Source organism: Chrysochloris asiatica, unplaced genomic scaffold (assembly GCF_000296735.1).
Source record: "Chrysochloris asiatica unplaced genomic scaffold, ChrAsi1.0 scaffold00001, whole genome shotgun sequence".
In the NCBI taxonomy this organism is placed as follows: domain Eukaryota; kingdom Metazoa; phylum Chordata; class Mammalia; order Afrosoricida; family Chrysochloridae; genus Chrysochloris; species Chrysochloris asiatica.
In genome coordinates, this window is record NW_006408519.1 from 27,685,779 (window position 1) to 27,696,238 (window position 10,460).

Here is a 10,460-nt window from a genome sequence, read left to right on the forward strand (position 1 = left end):
GTAAAGCCCATGGGAGTAAAGCCCAGGGGACTGTCATTTGCTGATGGGGCACAACTCAAAATGAAGAGAAACAACTGTAAACATCCATTAACAATAAGAACACAGAATGTATGAAGTATGAATCTAGGAAAATTGGAAACTGTCAAAATGAAATGGAATGCATAAACATCAATATCTTAGGCATTAGTAAGCTGAAATGGACTGGTATTGAATCTGACATTTTGAATCTGACAATTTACTGTGATGGGAATGATTAGTTGAAGAGGAATGGTGTTCAACCTGCAATCAAGATATAGTGAATATTACTGGTGATTGGAATGTAAAGGTTGGAAACAAAGAGGAAAGATCAATAGTTGGAAAACATGGCATTGGTGACAGAAATGATGCTGGAGATAGAATGATAGAATTCTGCAAAATCAATGATTTGTTCATTTCAAATAACTTTTTTAAACAGCAAGGAAGACGGCTACACACATGGACCTCACCAGATGTAATACACAGAAATCAAATTGACTACATCTGTGAAATGAGATGATGGAAAAGCTCCATACCATCAGCCCAAACAAGGCCAGGGACAGACAGTGGAACAGACCATCAATTCCTCATATGCAAATTCAAACTGACACTTAAGAAAATGTAAATAAGCCCACAAGACAAAATATGACCTTGAATATATCCCACCTGAATTTAGAGATCATCGAAGAACAGATTTGATACATTAAACACGAAAGACTGAAGACCAGAAGAGTTGTGGGTTGACATCAAGAACATCATACATGAAGAAAGTAAAAAGTCATTAAGAAGACAAGAAAGAAGGACAAGGTCAAAATGGATGTCAGAAGAGACACTGAAACTTGCTCTGCTGCGTAGAGATGCTAAAGCAAATGGAAGAAATGAGGAAGTCCAAGAGCTGAACAGAAAATTTCAAAGGTCAGTTCGAGAAGACAAAGTCAAATATGAAATGTGAAAAGATATGGAGTCAGAAAACCAAAAGGGAAGAAAATGCTCAGCATTTCTCAAGCTGGGGGAACTGAAGAAAAAATTCAAGCCTCGACTTTAATTATTGAAGGATCCTCTGGGCAAAGTATTGAATGATGCAGAAAGCGTCAAAAGAAGGTGGAAGGAATACACAGAGTCAATGTACCAAAAGGAAATGGTTAATGTTCAACCATTTCAAGAGGTAGCATATGATCAAGAATCGATGATACTGAAGTCCAAGGTACATTGAAGGAATCGGCAAAGAATAAGGTACCAGGAATTGATGGAACAAAAATTGAAATCTTTCAAGAAAGTGAGGCAGTACTGGAGGCACTCACTCATCTATGCCAAGAAATTTGGAAGACAACTATCTGTCCCACTGATTGGAAGAGATCCATATTTGTGCCCATTCCAAAGAAAGGTGGCCTAACGGAATGCAGAAATCATCAGACAATATCTTTGACATCCCTTGCAAGTAAAGTTTTACTAAAGGTAATACAGAAATGGCTGCAAGCTTATATTGAGAGAGAACTTCCAGAGGTTCAAGCTGGATTCAGAAGAGGCCCTGGAATGAGGGTTATCATTGCAGATGTCTGAAAGCAGAAAATACCAGAAAGATATTTACCTGTTCTTTACTGACTAAGCAAAGGCTTTCGATTGTGTGGATCATGACAAGATGTGGACAACATTGCGAATTATGAGTATTCCGGAACACTTAATTGTGCTCATGGGGCATCTGTACATAGACCAAGAGGCAGCTGTTCAAACAGAACATGGGAACAATAAATGGTTTAAAATTAAGAAAGGTGTGTGACAAGGTTGTGTTCTTTCACCATACTTACTCAACCTGTATGCAGAGCAAATAATCTGAGAAGCTGGGTTATATGATGAAGGAAAAGGTGGCATCAGGATTGGAGGAAGACTCATTAACAACCTGTGATATGCAGATGATACAACCTTGCTTGCTTAAAGTGAAAAGGGCTTAAAATACTTACCAAGGAAGATCAAAGAGCACAGCCTTCAGTTTGGATTGCATCTCAATGTAAAGAAAACAAAAATCCTCCCCATTGGACCAATAAACAACATTCTTATCAATGGAGAAAAGATTGAAGTTGTCAAGGACATTCTTCTTGGATCAACCATGAACACTCATTTCATATAACATGGAAGCAGCAGTCAAGAAATCAAAGGACGTATTGCCTTAGGAAAATCTGCTGCACAAGAGCTTTTTAAAGTGTTGAAGAGCAAAGATGTCAGCTTGAGGACTAAGATGCGCCTGACCTAAGCCATGGTATTTTCAATAACCTCATATGTATGCAAAAGCTGGAGAGTGAATAAGGAAGATCGTAGAAGTACTGATGCTTTTGAGTTATAGTGTTGGAGGAGAATATTGAAAGTACCAAGGGCTGACAAAAAAAACCAACAGATCTGTGTTGGAAGAAGTGTAGCCAGAATGCACCTTGGAGGCCAGGATGGCCAAATTTTGCCTCTCATACTTCAGACATATTGTAAGGAGGAACCAGTCACTGGAGAAGGATATCATGTTTGGTTAGGTGGAGACTCAGAGAAAAAGAGGAAGACCCCCAGCGAGATGGATTGGCAAAGTAGCAGCATCAATGGGCTCAAGTGTGGCAACAATAGTGAGGTTGGCCCTAACAATAACAGCAACATCCCAAGTACATATCTCTAAAAAGAAAGGAAGTTATTTACCTCAAGTTAAGACTAATACCACACGCAATAAAATTGGTTATCTGTCTGTATCGTTGAATATTGCACTAGTTCATAATCACCTTTCCCTGGTTGTTTTGAACAGTGTCTTTCACTATTGATGTTTTCACATTTGAATCCAATCAAATTTTACTCATTACATGTGTTTGTTCTATCTCTAAAGTATCTTTTGATCTCAAATATTGCTCCATTTATCTGCCATCCATCTTTATGGTGCTATGTGACACTGTAGGATCAGCATTAGACTGTAAACCACAAGATCGGCAGTTCAAACCCACCATTTGCTCCTCGGAAACCCTATAGAGGGTCATTATAAATCTGAACTGACTTGATGACACTTAACAATAACAACATACTGGCTTGCAGAGTCCTGGTGTTGCACTATAGGATAAGCACTGGACTGCTGATCACAACGTTGGCAGTTCAAACCCACCAGCTGCTCCTCAGAAACCCCATACAGAATTGCTATGAATCAGAACAGACTTGAAGGCACTAAATACCAACAGCAATGTTGGCTTGCAGAAGGGACTAAGCAAGTTATCCAGGGCATCTTGCTCTTTAATGTGTACTTTAAAAAGACAGTGACCAGGTAAACTTCTAGAAAGAAGTTAGCACAAAGAACTGAGAATGTGAAATGCAGACAACAGTGGTAATCTGACCAGTTTAGTTCCTCAGTTCCATCTAATGGACATTGACTGGCCATTTGAGCCTTTCTTTTATGCAAAGCATAAAATTATTTCAGAGAATGCAAATGTTAGTAAAGAAGTACCTCCCTGAAAGAAGATAAAAATGTTCTGAAAAAGTTACAAAGTGTGATAAGAGAGATCAAGAAAAATCCCCTGGAGCAAAAGGATTATTTGAATTGTGCCTTAAAAGCCAACTGGATTTTGATACCTGGAAAAAGGTAGGGAACATGAAAATGGAGAGATCATTTAAAGGTAATGTGTCTTGAGATTTTTTTCATTCATTCACTGAGTACTTGCAGAGCACTAGGGATTCAAAGCTGAATAAATAAGGTCAATTAATAAAATAAATAAACAAAGTGTTGTATAATGTCTGATCCAAGGTAGATTTTCTTCTATCTTAAATTGAGTCCAGCTGCATTCTCAGAATGACCTGTATACCTAAAATCATTTACCACTATAAAATGTGTGCCTAGAATTTTTCTCACTCTGAAATGTGACATCTTTCCCTCAAAAATGGTTTTCCCAACCTATGTTGAACTAGAGAGTCTTGCAGTAACATGGAATATACCGCAACACTAAAATGAGATTGATACTCTTTGTTTCAGTCCTTGTATTTTTGTGATCAGTATGTTCTTTCCATTTATACTATTTAAAGGTAATTCATTTCTATGTTCTTATGATGGGCGTATCTTATATTTTGGAGTCCTGGTGTGCCGCTGTGGGTTAATGTGCTAGACTGCAAAGTCGGTTTGAACCTCAAGGTTAGTGGTTCAAGTTCACCAGCTGCTCCTCAGAAACTCTATACAGAGTCGCTATGAGTCAGAATCCACTCAAAGACATTAAACAAAAACAAAAATCTTATATTTTACAGATTTTAATTGAATCTTTAAAGGCCAGTTTTCTGAGTTTCATAGAACAACACATTTGGGTATCTATTTAGTGAGAATGCATCATCAGTATAGGTTTATTGACAACTGAATTATTTTTATCTACAGAGAACTAAAGAGAAGCTGAAGGGTATTTAAAACAGTAGATTCCCAACTGTTGGGAATTATGAGTCCTTGTCCTTGTTTAGCATCTTCCTAGACAGTTGCCCTCTGCTATGACAGCTCTGGAGCCCTGCATTCAAGTGGCCAACATTTTCTGGATTCCGGCTGTACCGAGGCTGTAAATGCTGTCAGGCAGCCCAGGCCTCCTATCTACAAGATGCTCAATAAATGAGAAACTGCTGCAGAGAACAAGGGTGATTCCTACCCTGGAACTTCTACTCCTTAGTTCAGTGATTTACCACCCACAGTCACAGAGTAAGCACCACCCTAGTAGCATAGTGTCATGGCCTGGATTTGAACCCTGGCTTAGATAATCTCTGGTTGTAATACTGCAATCTGGGCTTTCAGCCTCTTTAATTCTCTATTTCTTTTGTTCATTTTTATACAAGTTTCTTTTATTGCCAATTCAACATTTTTCCCACATATGATAGAATGATATGAAATATATTCATCGTATTGTGCAAATATCACTGGTTTCTATTGAAAAATGTTATCACTATAAACAGAAACTATGCTTCTGTTTTGTTCTCTAGTGCTGCTGTAACATAACAGGAATCCCATAGGTGGATGCCTTTAACAACCAGAAATGGATTCTCTCACAGTTTAGGAGGCGAGAAGGCCAACTTCAGAGTGCCGGTTCTAGGGGGAGGCTGTATCTTTGCAGGGAGGTTGACTGGACTGGATTTGGATTGCACAACTTTTAAACAATGGAGATTTGGCCTTTAGCCTTGATGCATTCCTCAAAGCAAAGTGGATCAACCAGCAATTCCACTGGGGTCACCTGTGAAAATGCAGCCAGGGTTCCTGTTCTTGCTGCATGAGCTCAAACCTGCACAGTCTGATCCAAAACACGGCCTCAGCATGTGCTGCCAGTGCTCCCATCAGTTGTTATTGTTGTCATTGTTAAGTGTCACCCAGTGGGTTCCAACTCATAGCAACTCTGTATAGAGTTTCTGAGGAGCAACTGACAAGCTGGAACTGTCAATCTGGCAGTTCAAACCTACCTTGCAGTCCAGTGCATTAACACACAGCACCACACCAGGACTCCGTTTCCATCAGTACGGAAAGGATATGTTTCATTATGTTTGACTAAATTATCATCTTTGAATGAATTATGCAAAACCCATCTAGCCAACAAAAAGTACATTTTGAATTATGGAAGAAAAAAAAAAAAAAGATATTGAGCCTTACTTAAATTGATTCCCAAGCTTGCAATTAAAACCACTCCACTCTACATCAAAATAGAATTTAATTGCAAAACCCATCAACTACTGAAGAATTGCTACAATGCCTTCTGAACCTGTGGGCACGGATGGTAAGGTCTTGCAGGACATCACATCCTGCTGCAGTAAAAATGAAATGCAACTTTATTTGGAGATTCCCATCATGCTATCCAGACAGGGTGGAGACACATTGGTTTTAAATCCTTCAAGTCTTGGGGATTGAATTGCAGTAAAGGTCAAGAGTAGAGATATGAGAATTTCTCATTTGCCGTTTGGAAGCTTCAGCTCAGCTGGCTTGAAAGGGCAGAAACTAATCCCTTGTCACCTTCTCTTTCCTCTTATGTTTGGGAGATGAGACTTGGGTTAGCCTGTGCTGAGTGTGGATTGTGGGGATGGGTTGGACACCCAGAATAGCTTAAGTCATTAAACTGAATGTGGAATCCAAGCTCTCTGTCAGAAATAGCCAGAAGTTGGGTTGCCCTCTGTATTGAAAGCAAAAGCTATATTGAGCAGTAAATTCCATAATTCCAACCTAGGCATTCACCTCCCAACCTTCTCTTAGATGCATTCAGCACAAGTTGTGACTGAGGTTTGACACGAATTTGATGGTAAATAAAAACACTGACTCTCTGTTTTTTGAAAACCAAACAGACAGTTTTTTCTCTTTGTTATTTTTAATTGAGTGCGTAGATTTGAGCCAAACGCTGCTGGATTTCAGGAGTGTTTCTTGTTTTGCTCAAACCCTAAATATTACATGACAATGTTGATTCAGAAGCAATATTAAAATTGTCTGCTTGGGGGTGGTGGCAGTCAATCAGGCCTAAGTAGAAACCATAGTGACCAACCCTCAGGGACCATAATGGTTGAATAAAAGTTGTATAATGGGAACAAGTTGGCAGAAGCGCTCTTCCTTCTTTGTTATAAGGATCTTGGGGTACAAAATTAGGTGTTACAGAATGTTGTGTTCTCTGCTAAGCTGTCAGAAAGCTGAGTATACTGCATATGTCTCCTTGTTTATATTTTGGGGAATGGGAGATGCTGTTTTACATAAAATGAAAAGAGTTGCTTAGTTATACTTAACAAACTTGGAAGAATGGCATGGAAGTGGTGTCTGATCTCTGACTTCACAAAAGGGAAGGAAAATCAGGCTCCACATCCACCCAAGGCCAGTGCCTGTGAGGCAGAAGTCAGACATGCCTCCATGCTCCAATCTTCTTCCCTTATCCTGACACCAATGCTCCCTTCCAAGGCAATCTCTATTTCTCTGCTGGGCCTTATAATGCATTGCAATGACCACACAGAACTCAGACAATACTCACAATTATGGGGTTTATAAGAAAAGTTGGCGTGTTACAATTCAGGATCAGAAATGCTCAGGATAGAGTTTTTTAGTCCAGAGTGTGTCTTCTCAGCCATGCCTTCAGGCACACTTCTCTCAGGTCCTCAACCTCTTTGCAATGCAGCCCCTTGACCTTTACTCTGTGCTCAGACAATGTAACAAAGACTTAAAGCTGCTGATAAATGCCAAAAGGGCGCTCCACTCAACCTTAAGCAAGCCTTAGTCTAACACACTCAGAATCTTACAAACCTAACTTCCCCCGTTAAGAGCTGACAGGCACCTGACTCCACAAGTGAGCCTCCGACCAAAAGGCACTCAGTTTTACTTGCTCCATGGGTCAGGAAACCCACCAATGTCTTGTGCTCTGCCTTTGCCACACCTCGACTGCTCCTCTGATGGCACAGATCTCTGTCACCTGGATCACCTGGGTCAAGGAAGTTCAGTGTGCATGGATCTCAAGCTGCAAAGTAAACACTTTATTCCTGGCTCTCCTTTATTGATGGTAATGAGACCCCTGTTCCTGCTTCTGAGATGAGTCATTTTAAATCTAGTGGGATAGCAAAACTGACCAATCCCCAACCACGCTAGAGTTCCATACTCCCTATTTGTATGGTCCCAACCAGTTACAAAGGTGGGAGTTACAAAGACTATGGCTACAAGATCCATTATCAACACAAAAACACCTTTCCCATTTAACCAATGAACTCTGAATAAATGCCACTTCTGTTTGTAGAAGTTAAGTCAGACAGTGCTATTCCGTCCCTCAGACATGCCTCATTTCCTTTAACTAGCTCTCTCTCCACTACTCTCATTCTTGGACCAGCTCATTTGATTCTTTCTTCAGAGACCTGGCTTGTTATTGACTCTTGTACAGAATTCCTCCTAGAGTTCTGACCCCAGACATACAACTCATCTTTAGTGCAGACAAGCCGTAACTCACACTCACTCTCCAGCACACATTGGTTTGAGAAGATCTCGTGTATGAAAACATATCTTATGAATTGTCTCATTCATTTGACCATTTATTCCCAAAGTTGTTCCATGTAATTGCTACAGACCTGCAGCCCTTTTTCTTGTTTGAATTTTAGTATTTTTCCAAACATCGGTGTTACATTCAATTATCTCCAATGATCCTTTTAATTCTAAAATTATATGCTTCTTTGATTAATTTTAGTGCTTCTACCAGTGCAAAGGAACTTCCTTAACATCATGGAGACTGTATTATAAATAATGAAATATAAAAGGAAAGGCAGAGCTCTTATAATTCTTCCTGATGCACAAAGTAGCTCGTAATACTGTTTTTAAAAACTCTACGATATTGGGGTGACTACTCTTATAGAAGGAGACCTGTTGTGCTGTTGTTAATGCTCTGGACTGCAATTTCGGTTTGAACTGCAAGATCAGTGGTTCAAGCTCACTGGTCACACCTTGAAAATGCTATACAGGGTCACTATGAGTCAGAACCAACTAAACGACACTTAATAACAACAACTGTTATAAAGAGCAGCCATTTTCATGTTTAATAACAGAAGAGATAAATATTTGTAATTTTTCCATAAAACTCTACTCAATAATTGTATAAACAATCTGGCTTGAAGATCAAAAATCTCCTTTCTCCTCTTATTTCCCTTCCTTTGCTGTCTTTCCTTCTTTCTTCTTCCTTTCTATTCCTGTCTTTTATTATTTTTCAATACATTAATTTTAAACATTGAGTATCAATGTTTAAATACTAACGTTCATAGAAATGTTCTAGTTATTCATTTATTACCTATCAATTACAAATCTACCAATTTTTCCTTATATGAAAAATTATATGAAAATGGATCTAAGCCCTGAAAAAATATTTTTCTTTGCCTCTTGACACAATGTTAAACTGTCAGTTGAGGGCATTGTGTCTCGGTAGACACTTTGCAAGAAGGACTCTTGTCTTAAGGTTGTGATGTGTTGGCAGGTTTCTCTGCATGCAAAATGGACGTTAGAGTATAGAAAAGGGTACTAGTGGAGTACTTTTTCTCCCAAGGATTGGCTATGAAGTGCAATATTTTATTGGAGGCTAGTAGCGTAGTGGTTACGAATCGGGCTGTGAACCTCAAGGTCAGCAGTTCGAAACTACCAGCTGCTCTGCGGGAGAAAGATGAGGCTTTCTGCTCCCATAAAGATTTACAACCTCGGAAACCCTGTACAGGGTCGCTATGGGTCAGAACTGACTCCACGACACTTAACAACAACAAAGGGTGAGCTAGGCTTGTTGTCTTTTAGTGAGATAAAAAAATAATGATATTATAATACAACATCTGATAAAAGCAAAGAAACTTGTCACTGAAAAATAAACAATTTAGGGAATACAGAAGTAAACCTTGTACTTATGAACTTTTAGGTGTTTAGAGAATACCTAAATCAATATGCCAGTATAAAAATTCTTATATGAAAAAGTCTGCTAATAAATAGAGGAAAATTCTAAGAATGGAAGAATTCAGAAAAGCAGACTATAAAGAAAAGTGCCTCTCAGTCAAGAGGTTAGCTTCATTATTTGGCAAAGTAGTTTTTACCAAAATGTAGACTGAATATCAACTAAATGAGAAGCACCGGTTTTGAACTAAGAAGCATGGATTACTAGGTCAACAATAAGAAGTAGGGCTTTTGTACATTGGCATCAACTGGACAGCAGTGTGTTTGCTTTGGTTTTCCCTTAGTAGATGTGATGCCTATATCCCTGCTCAGGACTGAAGAACTACTCCCCACAGCTGCCAGTAGAGTTGGCTCTTGTTGGATCACTTCTCAGGAATTTCCTGAGGCTGAACAGAGTTAACTTGCCCTGAACTGAGCCTTCCCATCCAGAATAGCATTCATCCAAAATAGCCTACATCCAATTACTGGTCAATATGTGGTTGTGAAATGTTGTTGAGTCAGTTCCAACTCACAACACTGACCCTGTACCGTGTTTCTGAAACTGTAAATATTTACAGAAATAGAAAGTCTCATCTTTCTTCAAGGATCAACTGTTGGATTCAAACTGTCGACATTGTGGTTTGAAGTTCAGTGCATGTCCACTCTCCCGTTGTTCAACTAACGGGTTGTTGTTGTTGTTAAATATCATTGAGTCAGTTCTGAGTTTGTGTAGGGTCCCAAGGAGTAACTGGTGATTTTGAACCACCAAACTTTTGGCGAACATTCCAGTGCTTATCATACACTGTCACACCAGTCAATTCTGAATCATAGTGACCCTATGTTCCTGTTGTTAAGTGACTTTGAGTGAGTTCCAGCTCATAGTGACCTTATGCATAACAGAAGAAAACACTGTCTGGTCCTGTACCATCCTCACACTCACTGCTACACTTGAGCCCTTTGTTGCTGCCGCTGTGCAAATCCAGTTCATTGGGGGTCTTCCTCTTTGTCACTGCCCCTCCACTTTACCAAGCATGGGGTCCTTCTCCAGGGACTGGTCCCTCCTGATAAT